This window comes from Ptychodera flava, chromosome 9, assembly GCF_041260155.1.
Source record: "Ptychodera flava strain L36383 chromosome 9, AS_Pfla_20210202, whole genome shotgun sequence".
Classification (NCBI taxonomy): Eukaryota; Metazoa; Hemichordata; class Enteropneusta; family Ptychoderidae; genus Ptychodera; species Ptychodera flava.
Genome location: NC_091936.1, coordinates 40,056,407 through 40,071,552, shown reverse-complemented (window position 1 = coordinate 40,071,552; position 15,146 = coordinate 40,056,407).

The window sequence follows — 15,146 nt, the reverse complement described above, 5'->3', positions numbered from 1 at the left end:
CATGAGCTTATATTTTTTAGTTTTCTGGGATTTATGTGCAGAAAGGGCGTTGAAAAACAACATACGACAGTTTGAAATTTTGACCGAAACAATTAACCGAAAACAGTACTATAGCCACCAGGGCAAAATGAAAATGTTAGATGTATAATGGTAATTCTAATAGGAGACTTCGGCGCTTAAACACATCATTAGAAGACAGCGTTTACCGTAGAAGAAAATGTATCAGCGCAGCTCTAGGCAGATGAAGTTCACCTGAAATCAACCACTGGCATGGAAATTCTGCCAGTATCAACCATATGCCTTCGCTAGTATACTCAAAGTTCAGCAGTTGAGTTCTCTCTCTCTCTCTCTCTCTCTCTCTCTCTCTCTCTCTCTCTCTCTCTCTCTCTCTCTCTCTCTCTCCTCTCTCTCTCTCTCTCTCTCCCCTCCCTCCCTCCCTCCCTCCCTCTCTCTCTCTCTCTCTCTCTCTCTCTCTCTCTCTCTCTCTCTCTCTCTCTCTCTCTCTCTCTCTCTCTCTCTCTCTCTCTCTCTCTCTCTCTCTATTTGTATGGTGAAAGACAATTGTGTCACACGTGCCTGAGTATGGAAAACTGCCCGAGATGGGTTCTATAGTAAAACTCGGTGATCAAAGGAAGCATGGATGGGCATGTTCCCGGCCATAAAAATGGTAATTGATGCAATACGATATTTACCTTCCAGTTGTCGGTGTATCTTTAACCGTGTCATTTGAAGTTTGTTTCGCTTCTGTCGTTTGTCAATTACCCTTGAAATCGAGTACCTCGTAGCCATGGATATAGAAACATGAAAAGGAAAGCCAACCAGAAAAAAACACTCTGTCTTTTTATGAGTGGTTTATTTGACAAAGCCTAACACCTAAAATATTAATATTTCTACTCAAACAAAGCTTGCCCTGATGGATTTAGAGCGAACTTCGCTGTTTTATTGGCTTATTGAGCAAACAAACCGCGCTGGTGCCCGTTTTAACTGCTTCCCCCTCTTTCTCAACTCATACGCCGAGGAAAAAACCTATCAAACTGATAAAACCAAAATTCGTTCTTTTAAAAGGATGCGACTTGCCTTTATACATGTGTTTCAATTTTTAAAGATAACTCAAATTGTTGCTCAATATCCAAATCAGCTACGACGCGCTGTTGCTCGGGGAGTCGGAGGGCATCACGGCGCACGCGCGGCACTGCACTGGAACAAGTCATCGAGTTAAAATATTGATCGGCGTATTGTGAGTGTGGGAATTTTTGCCGACGGTTGTATTGTAATTCCATCTGTCAGTCTCTTTTTACAACCTCTCTCTCTAGCTCCAACTTCATCCCGTTAATTTACTGTACGAGGTCGATGTCGGTAGCAACGAAATCGTCGACAACAGTCAAGTGCTACTTGCCGTGCATGGATAACGACTCGCCTACTTAAATACAGAGAGCGAGGAGAGAGAGAGAGAGAGAGAGAGAGAGAGAGAGAGAGAGAGAGAGAGAGAGAGAGAGAGAGAGAGAGAGAGAGAGAGAGAGAGAGAGAGAGAGCGACGGGAGGGAGGCAAAGGGAAGACAGATGAGAGACAGAAAGAGACAGAGCGAGAGAAAGGATGGTGTCTTCATTTCCGTCCTTAAAAATCTCACAGGACATTGATTAAAATCATTCTCTGTATTCACTTGCGATATTAACCCCCACCCCACCCCAAACACAAATCATCAGCAGTGAAGTAATCAGTGTTTGACGTGTTTGACTTCAATTTGCTTTTTACCTCATTTTTATTTAAACGTAGATTTGTTTCGTAGACTTACAGAATTTATTTTCTTCGTTTGCTTTTCGGTGATCTACAAGATATTCACTCATGAACTAGCTAGCAGTCACATGAAAGAATGAAATGAGAGAGAGAGAGAGAGAGAGAGAGAGAGAGAGAGAGAGAGAGAGAGAGAGAGAGAGAGAGAGAGAGAGAGAGAGAGAGAGAGAGATTTACAGGATTGTGGGAGAATGTGGGTCTGCTCAAACAACACGTTTTGATAAAAATTACAAGTATCGGTTGATATCGATGAGTTGAAGTCTCTATCAACAAACGGATCGAAACGTCGGATGTTTGGCCGGAAAACGCTCTCTAAACAGACGGAAAGGTTAGCTTTAATTGAAAATGGCTCGGATCTAATCAATATTTACCAAATGGTTTGTAGAGTCATAGAGACGCTGAAAACATGCTGAGGTCTTTCCTGTTCCTGGAAATCAAGTCATTATTGTCTATCGAGAGTTATGTAGCGAAACTAACAACGCTGTCACTACCACTGTTTGGTTTGTTCATGACGTTTTAGGTAACACATCGGTCCAGTATTGTAGTATTATATTGTCGTTACTGTTAGGCATGTCTTGGTAGTCTAAAGTTATCTTGAACGGAATTGGCCAGTGGCAATGCAGTGCCTACTGCGATATGAATCTGCAAATGCGAAGGGTTCGATCAGTTTGCCAAACAGGTAGATAATATCGGCTTATTTCCTGAAACGTGACTTCTGTGAGGTGTGTCACAATAGAATATTTAAACCATAGACCCTGGGGTCTATGTTTAAACTGATTGGAAACCCACCGTCCCTAACTTTTCTTATTAACACGAAAATCTATCAATGGGCCTGGGAAATTTGAAAATAAGAAACAGCATCGGACTTGAAATCGTTAATATTTTCGGGAGGCGGTATAATTGTTCCTCGTTGTCGCATCTGAAAGGGAACGGGTCTGTAAAGAATGGGCACGCGCGCTCGAGTGGTACGGCTGCCTCTCGCCCTTTCGAAGCGCGGCATACTGCGAGATGATGTTTTACAAGCCGCAAAATAGAGAATTTTATTTTTATGTGCGTGTTCAGGCCGCGATTCGGGAGTAACACTATAACAGACATGCGAGTAAGACAGTTCATGGAAGACCCCGAGAAGATCGTATTTACAAATGGATATTGCGAAATCAACAGTAAGATTCGGAATATCTTTAAACTTTCTTGTGATACGGATCACGTTACCACCGCCACCATCAAAGTAATTTACTGCGTTGAGTATATTTTTTTTTGGATGGGAGACTGGTCAACATCTGAAAATGAAATCACAACTTATTTCTTGCGCCCATCTTCGACTACTTTCTTGTCATAAGTGTATAGATTTTAAAGTGCAGAAAACGGTATGCCATGCCTTGTGGTAGTATGCTGAACAATGAATTATTTTTTCATATTAAGACTGCATTCACAACACCGTGTTGGGGCGGGCGGGGGGGGGGGGGCTGGAGGAATCGCGATTAAAATTTTAATTCGTTTTGCATCCCCCTCAATAACCTCAAATTTCAAATCCTACCGATCTGTATGATAACAAATTTTCAACCCCTATTATATGGCAAACTAAAATTTTGAGAATTTTTCAATAATTTTTCTCTTTGTATGATCAACTCTAATCTCTTTACACCCTATCATTTTTTTTTATCAACAGGCCGCAACATAAATAAGAGGCTACCGGTGTTGCAGCTAGCAAAGGTTGCTGCGATGGATCACCATGGACTCTAATTCAATCATCAACTATATATATATATATATATATATATATATATATATATATATATATATATATATATATATATATATATCATTCACTGGACTCGAGATTTTCTTTCAAATAGACCCCTGAGAGTATGGATGAATGGTACATTTTCAAACAAGCTTATATTGAACACGGGCGCACCACAGGGCTGCGTTTTAGCACCAGTTTTGTTCTCAATTTATACTGATGAAATGAGAATTAATAATCCAGCTGCAAGTTTGTTTAAATATGCCGACGATATGGCACTCGTCGGCCTCCTGGTGATAGAAAAATGCTTGAATGAACGCATGTACTTTGATAATGTTGCAAACTTACAAGACTGGTGTAAACGCAGTTTTCTGGAAATGAATGTTGCCAAAACCAAGGAACTTGTGATAGATAGTTATAGATGTGCCGACACTGTTGAGCCTGTTACACTGAATAGTGAATCTGTTGAAATTGTCAAGTGTTTTAAATATCTAGGTTTGCAGTTAGATCAGAAGCTGAATTTTAATGAAAACACCAATTGTATTGTCAAAAAGGCCATGCAGCGCATGTTTTACTGAGACGGCTTCGAGGTTTTAACGTCAGTCAAGATGTTTTAGAGAAGGTATACAAGAGTCTCATAGAAAGTGTGATAACTTTTAATATTACAGTGTGGTATGGTAACTTGAGTGTTATCAACAGGAATAAGTTGGAAAGAGTAGTGAATATGGCCGGAAAAATAATTGGCAAGAAACAATGCCAGCTCTGTAATTTGTATAGACAATCTGTATATAGGAAAGCCAAGGCTATTGCAGTGACGCCTCACATCCATTGTATTCTCAGTTTGATCTGTTGCCTTCAGAGAGACGCTATCGATTGCCCATAACTCGCAAGAATATTTTAAAGAAATCTTTCATACCAAGTGCAATAGGCATACTAAATTCCAGTCTGTAATTTGTAAGCTTCCACCCTTTTTATATTACACATTACATGATGTCTATATTTTAATAAGCCTGTATCAATTTTTATCAACGTTTACGTTTGTAAGCTTTTATTGTGTTTTCTATGTGATTCTCTTTGTGAGTCTTATTGTATATATGTAGGTGAAGCGAAAGAAAAATTTCCGCTAAAGGACAATAAAGTATATTCTATTCTATTCTATTCTTTTTTATTCTATATATACATATATCTATGCTTTGTTAGCGAGATTAATATTGTTTCAGCATCATCAGTGTAGCGATCTTGTAGCGAGATAACAAGAAACTGTACCTGATGCATTGAGTAGAAATATTAAAAAAATATCAACAGTTGCAGTTTCTCTCCCCCGGTCTCCTTGTCGTTTTCTTGTAAAGATTAAATGGCATTCATACTATTGTAGACTTTTCAAAATAAAAAGCCATAAAATGCTATAAGATGGTTCAAGACCACGTTAAATTATTATTAAGATAGAGTCATTGGATGACAAAACACTGTTATTCATTACTTTACATTCAAATCCTGATAAAGGACCCTTGGAAAAGGGAGGAATGTTGAAACGCTTACGTGCATATACTGTTTAAGATAAACATCCTCGTTCGTCACTGGCAATAACGACAACCCTGCCGTGTCGTGAGCTCAGACACCTAAAAGTCGATATCGATTTGCTAATCTAACAGATCTGCCATTTAGCTGAAGATGGGGTTCTCATTGACCGGTAGGCTGACCCGATGGTAAAGTTTTGGTCTGTTTCAATTAGGGACACGGTGTTTGTCATTTATCCCACACAGGTCTACAGTTGGGATTTTCCTTGACTTTGACTATGAAGACAATGTTATAAGTAATCGATGCCATGCCTATTTTCTCCCATCGAATCCCATCCAGCAGCATGTACTGTACGGCAGGTCTTCCTTGTCGCCGATGACGTAACGAATGAACTATTTTTATCATGGCGAGCTAAATTTATCGCCAAGGGTTATTGGTGACGTCAGCAGTCGAGATGCGATACGCACCGAGTGCCACCGGAAAGATAAAGAAAGCGGACGCCTGTTTGTTTTCGAGTAAACAACACGGTTTTAACATTCACGAGACGCATTACCATAGTAACGTGACGTGTTTGTAAACAGTGCACATCAGAATAATCTCGGAGTCGTGTCCGATACACGAGTTGCACATTCATCAAGTGTATGAAATATCATGTTAACTACACAACATTTCAAAATTATTATGAATAGGAGGATTGATTTATAGCTTGGCCAAATCGGAGAGAAACGTCATGAGACGTACTTCAAGATAATATCTTTTTATGACTCATGAGCACTAACATGTATGATGACATCAATCTACATCTTCTCCCACCAAATCGTTCCTAGAATGACATGCAGGCAGACGGACAGACAAACAGACAGGGTCATAGAAACGAGTGGTGTCGAGTAACTGCCGCGAATAGAGAAGAATGGAATAGACAACATCTGTATGCCAACCGACTTTCTGTGACAACTGTAAAAAAATACGTATTTCAAGAATGATCGACTACTGGTCACAAGGCAAAAATGCAGATATCGCAGGAAACAGACCAATCTAGCTCAGTGTTTTGTGTCCAACCAACGAAATGGTTATATAAAGTGGCTTTTTCAGCGTCCTAATCTTTATCATACGAGGCTTAAACTCGTCTCTATAGTGCAGTTCGTAGAGAGTGTACAAAATAGGGGAAAAAAGAGAAATAACGTTGGAAAGGTGATATTTCTACTAAAAAGGCTGCTCAGCATGTGGACACTCTTTTGTTGCTGATGAGTGTACCAAAATGTATCCTGCATTTTGTCGGGATTATTTTCTAGTGCCGACATACTTTGTAACAGCGATACAAACGATGTGTACGTTATTGCATTAACCATGCACACCACACCAAGACCTCGAATACTTGGCATTGCAGCACGCCCTTGGAAACTGCCGGGGATAACACTCTTGTTTGATGCGCTAAACACAGAAAAATACCAATAATCGATATAGTAAAGATTATATCTACTTTCTCATCGCGGAATATGTTTCTGGTGAGTCTTATATCTGTCTGTGCATCATTTTATTCTCATGGGGATTGATCGGTTTCCTAGTCACGCGTCTTCAAAACTGTTTCAATTTTTCTTGTTCTTATTGACACCAAGGCTGTCTCTCTCTCTCTTTTGAACATTCTTGTATCCCTGATTAACCGTTTTGTAAGTTCCTTTGAAAGCGCAGTGTCATACTGTGTGTAAATGAGCGTTAGTATTTCAACAAACCAGGTACCTATCTTTGTGTCTGCCGGTGATGAGCAGACGCCTGGTCCTACAGGCCCGAGGAGTTAGAGGGACGGTGTTTCAATACACGACGGAGAGCCTATTCTAGGAATTTAAGGCTGCAAAATGGTGACTAGACATGTTGTCCCTTGGTCGCCGTCAAATTGGTCTACCCTAACGTCAATGTTGTGGCTGTGTCGACCGATTTCCTTAGAGTACGGCAGCCTACACGTCTGTTGTTTGCACGTTTACATTGTCCCCTTGTTATCATACGAGTAACAAACCGACCTTCCTTTAGAAAATCAGCTGACTCGGTCAAAGCAGAGAGACGGGGGAAGGGAGGGAGCAGAAAAGAACAATGGAAAGCAGTAATCTGCCCTGCGGGGTAACTGTTTTTGTTCACTTTCGGTATGCCGCGATACCCGTTGTCTTTTAGCGGTGCGTGTGTTTGTCAAATTCCTGAAATCATCGTGGATTAACTCCGTCATGGAAATTCCGTCATTTTTACCGGAATCCTGGGTCCTGGAGTGTTGCATATGTTAAAACCCCGTGAGCGTAAAGTACAGATAATAATAGTACGTAGACAATGACGAACACGACGCTTACAATTAAATTACTTCTTTGCAAAACGAAAACAAGCGAAACATGTGTTGTCGAATGTTGTGAATGCAAACAACACGAAAGCCACATTTTCGGGCAGGGCAATGGAACGTAAGTGACAAACGTATTGGAGTTAATCCCGGGTCATGGAAAGCTCGAAGTGTCTTTCAATTTCCTTTCAACTTCCCTTGAATTTCGAGTAAAAAGCTCGCTAGCTTCAAAACATCTTTGCTGATTCGCGTCGTGCGAATCAAGGTAGCGAGTATTGCTGAAAGATTGCACAAAAATGACTGAAATTCTGTTTGCAAGTCAACGTGATCATGAACATTGACTGAACAGAGAAAACAAGCAAATAAACAAACAAACAAACACACTTTCGATTAGGATTTTTAAGAATAAAAACGGCAATATAATGAATACGTGAGAGGTAAGAGTTCTATTTTCATATTTTATTCCTTATACTTTGTTCACTTGTTTGTTATGGTCTGGTGTGTATACAAATATTAAAAATCCTTTAGTCTTTCTTCCCGTATTGTGCTCGAAATCTTCCGACAGAAACCAGAAGGGAAGCCGAAAGAGCTTCCCAGAAGACACGCCTTGTCAGAAAGACAAAATATTCTCCTGTAAAAGTTGCATAGTTCTCTATAGTTTAAGTTGCTAGATTGATATTTCCACTTTAAACTGGAATGAATGAAAAATACGTATACACAGTCCCCGGTTAGCTCATCTCAATCATCATAGACAAATTAAAAGTCCCCGCACAGAAAAAAATTTCTCCTTGTCTGTGGTTCCCGCATGGGCGAGCATGATATCCTGAAGTGACCTAAAATTATCTTTGAATTGGCTACGAGCGAGCAAACACAGAACCACTTAGTAGTCGACATGTCCCAATCAACACTTGTCATTAGCCTGACGGGCGCGCTGCGAATAACCGAAACCCGTTGAATAGCCGGGAACATGACCTGTAAAGAAAACAGGGGTTCTGGATGTATTAGTGCATTTCATCGTGGCAAAACTGGGCAGATAAGTGTAGTAAACACTGGCATTGTTTTAATTTCTCCCCATCGCTACTTATCTGAAACTGACCACAACAGGTTGTTTATTTCCCAGCCAGTACTGGGCTCTAAATTTACATCGTCTGTTACCCAGTCTTCGTGAAGACAACTAATGCCCAGATGTTAATAAGATTATAACCGTGTCTCGCAGAATATTGTCTTTGTTTATCACTCCGGTGAACAGTTTTTTCTTTTATTTTTCTTCTGTTTTTGTTGAGGGGCAGTATCTCCGTGGGAGAGATCGATGGAACGGTGTATTGCTATGAACGACACTCATAAAAAATTCATCGCTGTGACAGATGGCTTGCCACGGATTACTCATTGCAATCCAACTTCCAACATCTGGGAACGGAGGCCACTTTTCAGAAATCATGGAAAATATTTCCAGTCAATCACTGTACGGGTCTTCAGTGGAATCGATATGGCATTTTCAGGTTAGCTGGAAATTAAAAGAGCGGGGCCTGAGAGGGGACTGGGTCGTCTTGCAACATCTCCCTGCAATCTTTAACGCGCACCTGGGGAAAAAAGCTTTATGTTTTGGAAAGATTACAAAGACAACTTTAAACAATGGTTATATGGCTGTATGATCCCTTGGTGAAAGCGACCCTGGATGGGTCTCTTTCCGCACGCACTTGTTTCTCCACTTGTTGATTGTGTCACTGACCGATTAAAACGGGGATATTGGGAACTCGAAGCCCCCGATTTCTCTCCTGCGTGCCCAATTATGCTCCTAAAGTGCGCTGAACTTTATGCAAAGTTGCTTTTCAACTGGTCACAGATGTTAACCATAACAACTTGGTCTCTGAAATTTCCTTTTTCAACAAACAACACGCATGCACCAAAAAAAGCGACTACACAAAGTTACAAAGACCATGCAGAGGACCATGCAGGTACTTCCAATGCAAAGATTGAGGAAGAGTAACAGCCGACGCCAAAATAACAAACTTGCAGTGACTACATGCTAAACGCTGCACTTCTTCATCACTTTCGTTTTCATTTGTCCGTTGTTTATTAGTCCAGCGTTTAACCAAACGAACATTTTCCCTTTACACCAGAGTACTTATATCAATGAAGATTTTTTTTCCGCTGTAAAATCTGGACCCTGGGAAATTCACCTATTGTTCGTCAAAAAAACATTGAACAACACTGATGTCATTCATAAGCTGAAGATGTGGTATGGACGGATCGGATTACAAAATCGAACTCTGGGGACAATATGTGACTGTACAGGAACATTTTACGGATTATAGAAGTTTTACGCTAATGACACAGCAGGATACTGTATCTGCATAGACACCGTTACCTGGAGTTGTATATTTGGATTGTAGAATAGATTGTCTATTGAGCTATTATATGCTACTAATACTGGTCTTCATGTGTCTATACCTAGGTTTCTTTTATGCGTTCTTTAACAATGTCAAAAAGTTGACCCTTGCATACTATGTAGCTTATATTTACGCTGCCTTTTCTCACATTTGAGTTTACATTGAACTCGGACTTGAATTCGCGTTGAAAACAAATTTGTAAATACTTTGTCTTTTATACAATGCATGCATGACTTTCGTACACCGAAAACCAGTGGCTGGGGAAAGGGGTATAAAATTTGCGATAAGGGAAAGAGAATTGAAAGAAAAAAACACCAATTGATTGCAGACTGTCACAATAGCTCACCTGGAACGCGAATGACCTTCAAAATCAGAAGAGAAGACGCAATGGTTTCCTGAACATCCACAATAAATTGAACAATGTCCAAAAATGCACTTGTGCTATGAAAGCGGAAGTCTGACAAAAATTTAACACCCGTCGCCGGGCCGAAAGGTACATACTCCCGCTATGAAAAGAGTCTAGTCAAGGAATTAGCCAATTCCGACGTGCCTTTGCAATTCGTCATTCCGATGGCAATGACGCGTCTGTAAACAAGATTCCTAGGAAGGATTTAACATTATTTAAATACATGTACCAAGTCTAATTCAAGCTCCAACTTCCCTGTGCGTGATCCATCAAATAATGTTGAAGGGAACTTTTCAGTAACTACAAGAATTACAAGATTTTTTCTCCGAATCGTATGCTTTGCAAACTGCACGAGAAGACGCCAGCAGGAGTATGTGTCATTCCCTTGCATGAACGAGGCGTGATCATTAGCAGGGAGTAGACAACACCCGAAACAGTCGCAATGAAGTATTTCCCGGAAGATGGCAAAAGCACACGTAATCACCGTTAGCGTTCATGTGATCTGTATCTCATCCAATACCAATGTATTGGCCAACCGAGCTCTCTCTCTCGTATCTAACTTCCGAGACAGCGGAGATGTCGAAAAGTCTACACGCACAACAGAAGAATTCTAATTTTCTACACTTCAACGACTCAAAAGATAGGATCCATTAAATTACATATGCGAGCGATCGTTAGCGATATTGATTTCTCACAGAAAGGTCACCCTTAGGTAACGGTTGTCTCTGGCCCTGAGATACATCAACAAAATCGACTGACTAGGGTCGATTCAAATGGACATTTCACAAAATTTTGAGTCTTTTCTTTCTTTGTCACAGGCAGTTAGGGCGAGGGGTTCGTGTGATGTGCAGTGATCATGAATCTTGTTGCCGTTCGGATTGTGTCTTCCGTCTTTGGAAGTGCCTTGATTGTGTCAGAGACAGATATGATACCCATCATATGAACTGTCTGCATGTAGAGCTCCGAAGCTAGGCTTAGCAGTGTGGGCAAAACATCATGCTTTCGAAGGTCGCCAACATTTGACAGTATATTTGGTCATATTTTAACTTGGCAAATGTTCTGCTGTGTGATACTTGTTCGACAGTATCACGGACAAAGAGAATTCCTTGTCTGTGGCTGTAGGAGGTTACAGCTCAACTTTCAGAACTACCGGCAGTTTTAAACGAGAATTTCTTCATGGTGTAATTTCTGATGTGTATACTGTCCCCGAGTTTACGTAGACATTAGTTACACACGTCAACATGGTTTCATCACAATCTCTCGGTGGTGGGACTGTGGTTTATCGTATATATTTGGCAATTCATAATTAAGTAAGAAGAATATTGTGCATATAAAATCTGACAACTCGGAATAAAGAGGGCGACTTCCCTATAATACTAAGAGAGAAAACACGGTTGTCGCGAATCACAGAATATTTACCTAGTTTTTGAGGCCTGCACACGGCTGTGGAAGTGTGCATCGTCACGAGTGCATACGTTGCAAGGGATCGGCTGATGAATATGCGCAACTATGATACTGGAATACATTCATGTCTTACAACTCACTCGCAAATAAGATGCAAGCGAAGATAGGACTCCTTCACTTGTTTTGAGCAAATTTTACAGTCAGACTGTGTTTTGAGATAGGCATGATGGAAGAACGGAAAAGAAAACGGCTGCAAATAAATTGACATATAATCCCCATCCATTGTACTTTTAATATCGAAAGTACCGCCACTCTTCACTGCATTGAGATTGGCTACCAGGTCCAGTTCATCGAAAAATTCATAGACGAGAATAGTTCACTGGCGATACGGAGGAAGTATAGTTGCACGGGCGTGCATTTGCATTACGTCATGTCTTCAAGGGTCTGCCCAAAGAGTCTAATGATCGCTCACATTAGACAATCTCCGAAGTACTTATTTTTTTCAATTAAACTAAAATACGTATGACAGGTTGCTAAAACGAGTCTGGTATCTCGACAATTAACAAACACCCTTGTTGGGAGGCGCACCTTCAAAGTGTCTCGAGCGAAAGCGAAATTAGTTGCTGGACTAGAAGAGCACGCTCGCTGACCAAATTATTTTCTTTGTCTCAGAAAATTAGCCCGATAAGCCCGGTAAATAGGTTTTTAATAGAGATGCGTTGTCAAAGGGTTGTTTAGAGGCGATGACGCAACAGCCACCATGTGATTCACCTTAAAACAAAGAGGCGAAAGCTTCCCACGCCAAAGCACACAAATAAGGTCTTTTCTCCGCTGGCGTAAGCTAAATAAATAAAACGTACTTTCATAGGTGTATCTCATTTGGTGCTTGTATTTCTGTCAACTTTCCTTGGAAGGGGGAACTACAATAGCGCGCAACAACTTAAGCCGATTACGGCGTAAAGGCAAATGAAAGGGGTGGGGGCATAGTCTGTAACACCGTAATGGAATAATCACACATCAAGCTGCTTACACCGGGACGACAAATTAGGTCATTTTTCCGTCCAATTATAGCTATGGTGTTGATTCTTACAATTTGCTTTCTGATGAACCGATTTTACGTTTGTGATCTCCCTTGGGCATAAGGTGTACGCGATGATTATGGTGCCCAATCCATGCTACTTCATGATAAGTGTTACATGGAATTTCGAAAAGCAAGACCTTTTTGTCAAACTGTAAAATGAAATTTTGAAGAATTAAAATGGAGAGTGATAATTTTGAACTGTGAGGTGTAGCGTTGCGGGATTGTGAAACTGTGAGATGATGAAGCAGGTGGTCAAGCAGTGAGATGTAAAATAGAATGTAGAAAGAGACATAGGAAGTAGAGTTGTAAAATTGACTATGGAATAGTAATACAGAAAGTCGAGAGAAATGTTGATTTGTAAAACTGAATTAAGATTTTCAAAATGGAAAGTAGTAAGATTGGTATGGATACGACACTGCACACGACGATATGTCGCGCGTTTACGATGCACGGTCCTGGCACTAAAGAATAATTGCCGTTCGTCCTGGTGCAACATGGTTGCGAAATACCAAGAGGTTTCAGAAAACAAGGGTCTATGTATGAGGCGAGGAAACCAAGACAAGGGGCATGTGCTATGCATACGACACTTGCTATTTCATCCATTCGCATGTACCTTAGAAGAGCTGCTTTCGTTGATTTTCTTCGATTAAGGGAGACTTGTTAATTTTTAAGACGACTGCTTATGCTGGCTGTAACGTTTGATGAGCTCCGGCCATGTTTTTTCCGCCCGTGAAGATTAGTCGACTCGTGTTCCACTTAAAAACCAAAGCGTTAACCTTGTCAATATGGCCTGTATGGACACACGTGTGATATGCAATGAAATTGCTAGCAACTGAACTACAGTAGTACTTTCAAGGGATAACTGCTAGCGGTTACTTTTCCTTACATTTTTGTGAATTTACCCCCCCCCTCCCCCGCCAACTACAACACATTCTTAATCCTCTCAAGGTTTGTTGAAAATACAAGTTATTCGCCAAACTGGCACAATTCAGCGCACCATGAAGAATGCTATCGTTGACGAATGCATTCCTGTCCGGGACTATAAGACAGCCATGCCGCAAATCGTGAAGCGAACACGGCAGTTCAACAGTACGGTAGATGCACATAGATGTGAAGATTCTAAAGGTGCAAGTCATCTCAAACGAAATGATTTGCTATCTACGAACTCAAAGGACTATCTCCGTGTTGGTAGTCTATGTACACAGGAACTCGTGCGAGAATCAGAGATTGATGGGATCGCGGCCCTCGAACTGTGGTACATCATGGCTCAGTCATCAAGAAATAAGAGAGGCTCGGAAACGCTTCGAACCACGGGGCAGTAGTCACGCCTGCACGAAACTGGACAGCGAACGATTTAGTTCGGTACCGTATAAATCATTTTTCTCTCTCGAGCGTCTGTGGTACAGTCAATGCAACAAAAGGGAACGCAACATCCCGAGATTTTTTAGCCGTGGAACAAAGACCGGGAGTCTCTGGTTTCTGTTGCCACTGTGTTACGGAGGACCGAGAAAAGATGTTTGAACGCCAGGACAACCTAGTAAATTGACACAGTAACTTGAAACGTTTGCATGCTAGCCTTTGAATAGCATTAGGCATGGAGTTGCAGAACCAAGCTATTATATCTTTCCGCTCAAACGTTACGAGAAATCGCTAAAACCGTGACAATACATGGAGACCCTCGTGTGTCTTTTCAGTGTTTATTTGTGAAATAAAGTACTGTTCGATGATGACAGAGAGGCATGTTATAAGCATTAAAAGTGACGCGTCAAAATGACTGTAAATACATGGTCAAGAGAAAGTACACCCACAGTAAACTGGTGCGAAGAATTAAGGGTTCACGCATAGAGTGACGGCGGATCTGAGTTTTGTAGGCAGTGTTATCTACACTGCGCCCTCATCAGTCGGGCAATGAAACTTTTTATGCACCTATAGTGGGGGCGCTATTTGAGTGCTTGCAAAACGTGATGTGCAACTTCGAAGGGCTGTTACTTCCTACAATTGACGGTTTAACTGTACCATCAATTGTGTTGAACAACCTTTGAGGGTATTCTTCACGTTCCCTATAGATCTGTGATTTTTTTCTAAATGAAACCTAGATACTTCGTTCTTTTGCGGTTTCATGATTTCTTGAAGAAATTTAAGGATCAGACCATTTGCAATGGCATAATCACAGTTGAAATCTGTTAATGTATGTATTTCAATACCTCAAAAACTTCAATAGCTTTAGAATTGAATTGTCTCTATGAAAAATATTTGGTAAACTATGATCAGCTGAAAAATCAAAGGGAAAGAGGCAGATTCCATGCTTTCTTATCTACTCAGACTGGCACCAGAGACTTGATGCATGATTCTCATATGTCACAGAGATCTTTATTCCCAAAGTTGATTAGACAACCAGAGACATGATTATGGAGAGGCAAATATGGGTGTGTGGACATATGGTTATGTCAGTCTATGGCCATGAAAGTTTAAGTAGTGTTGGGGAGGGCCAGTG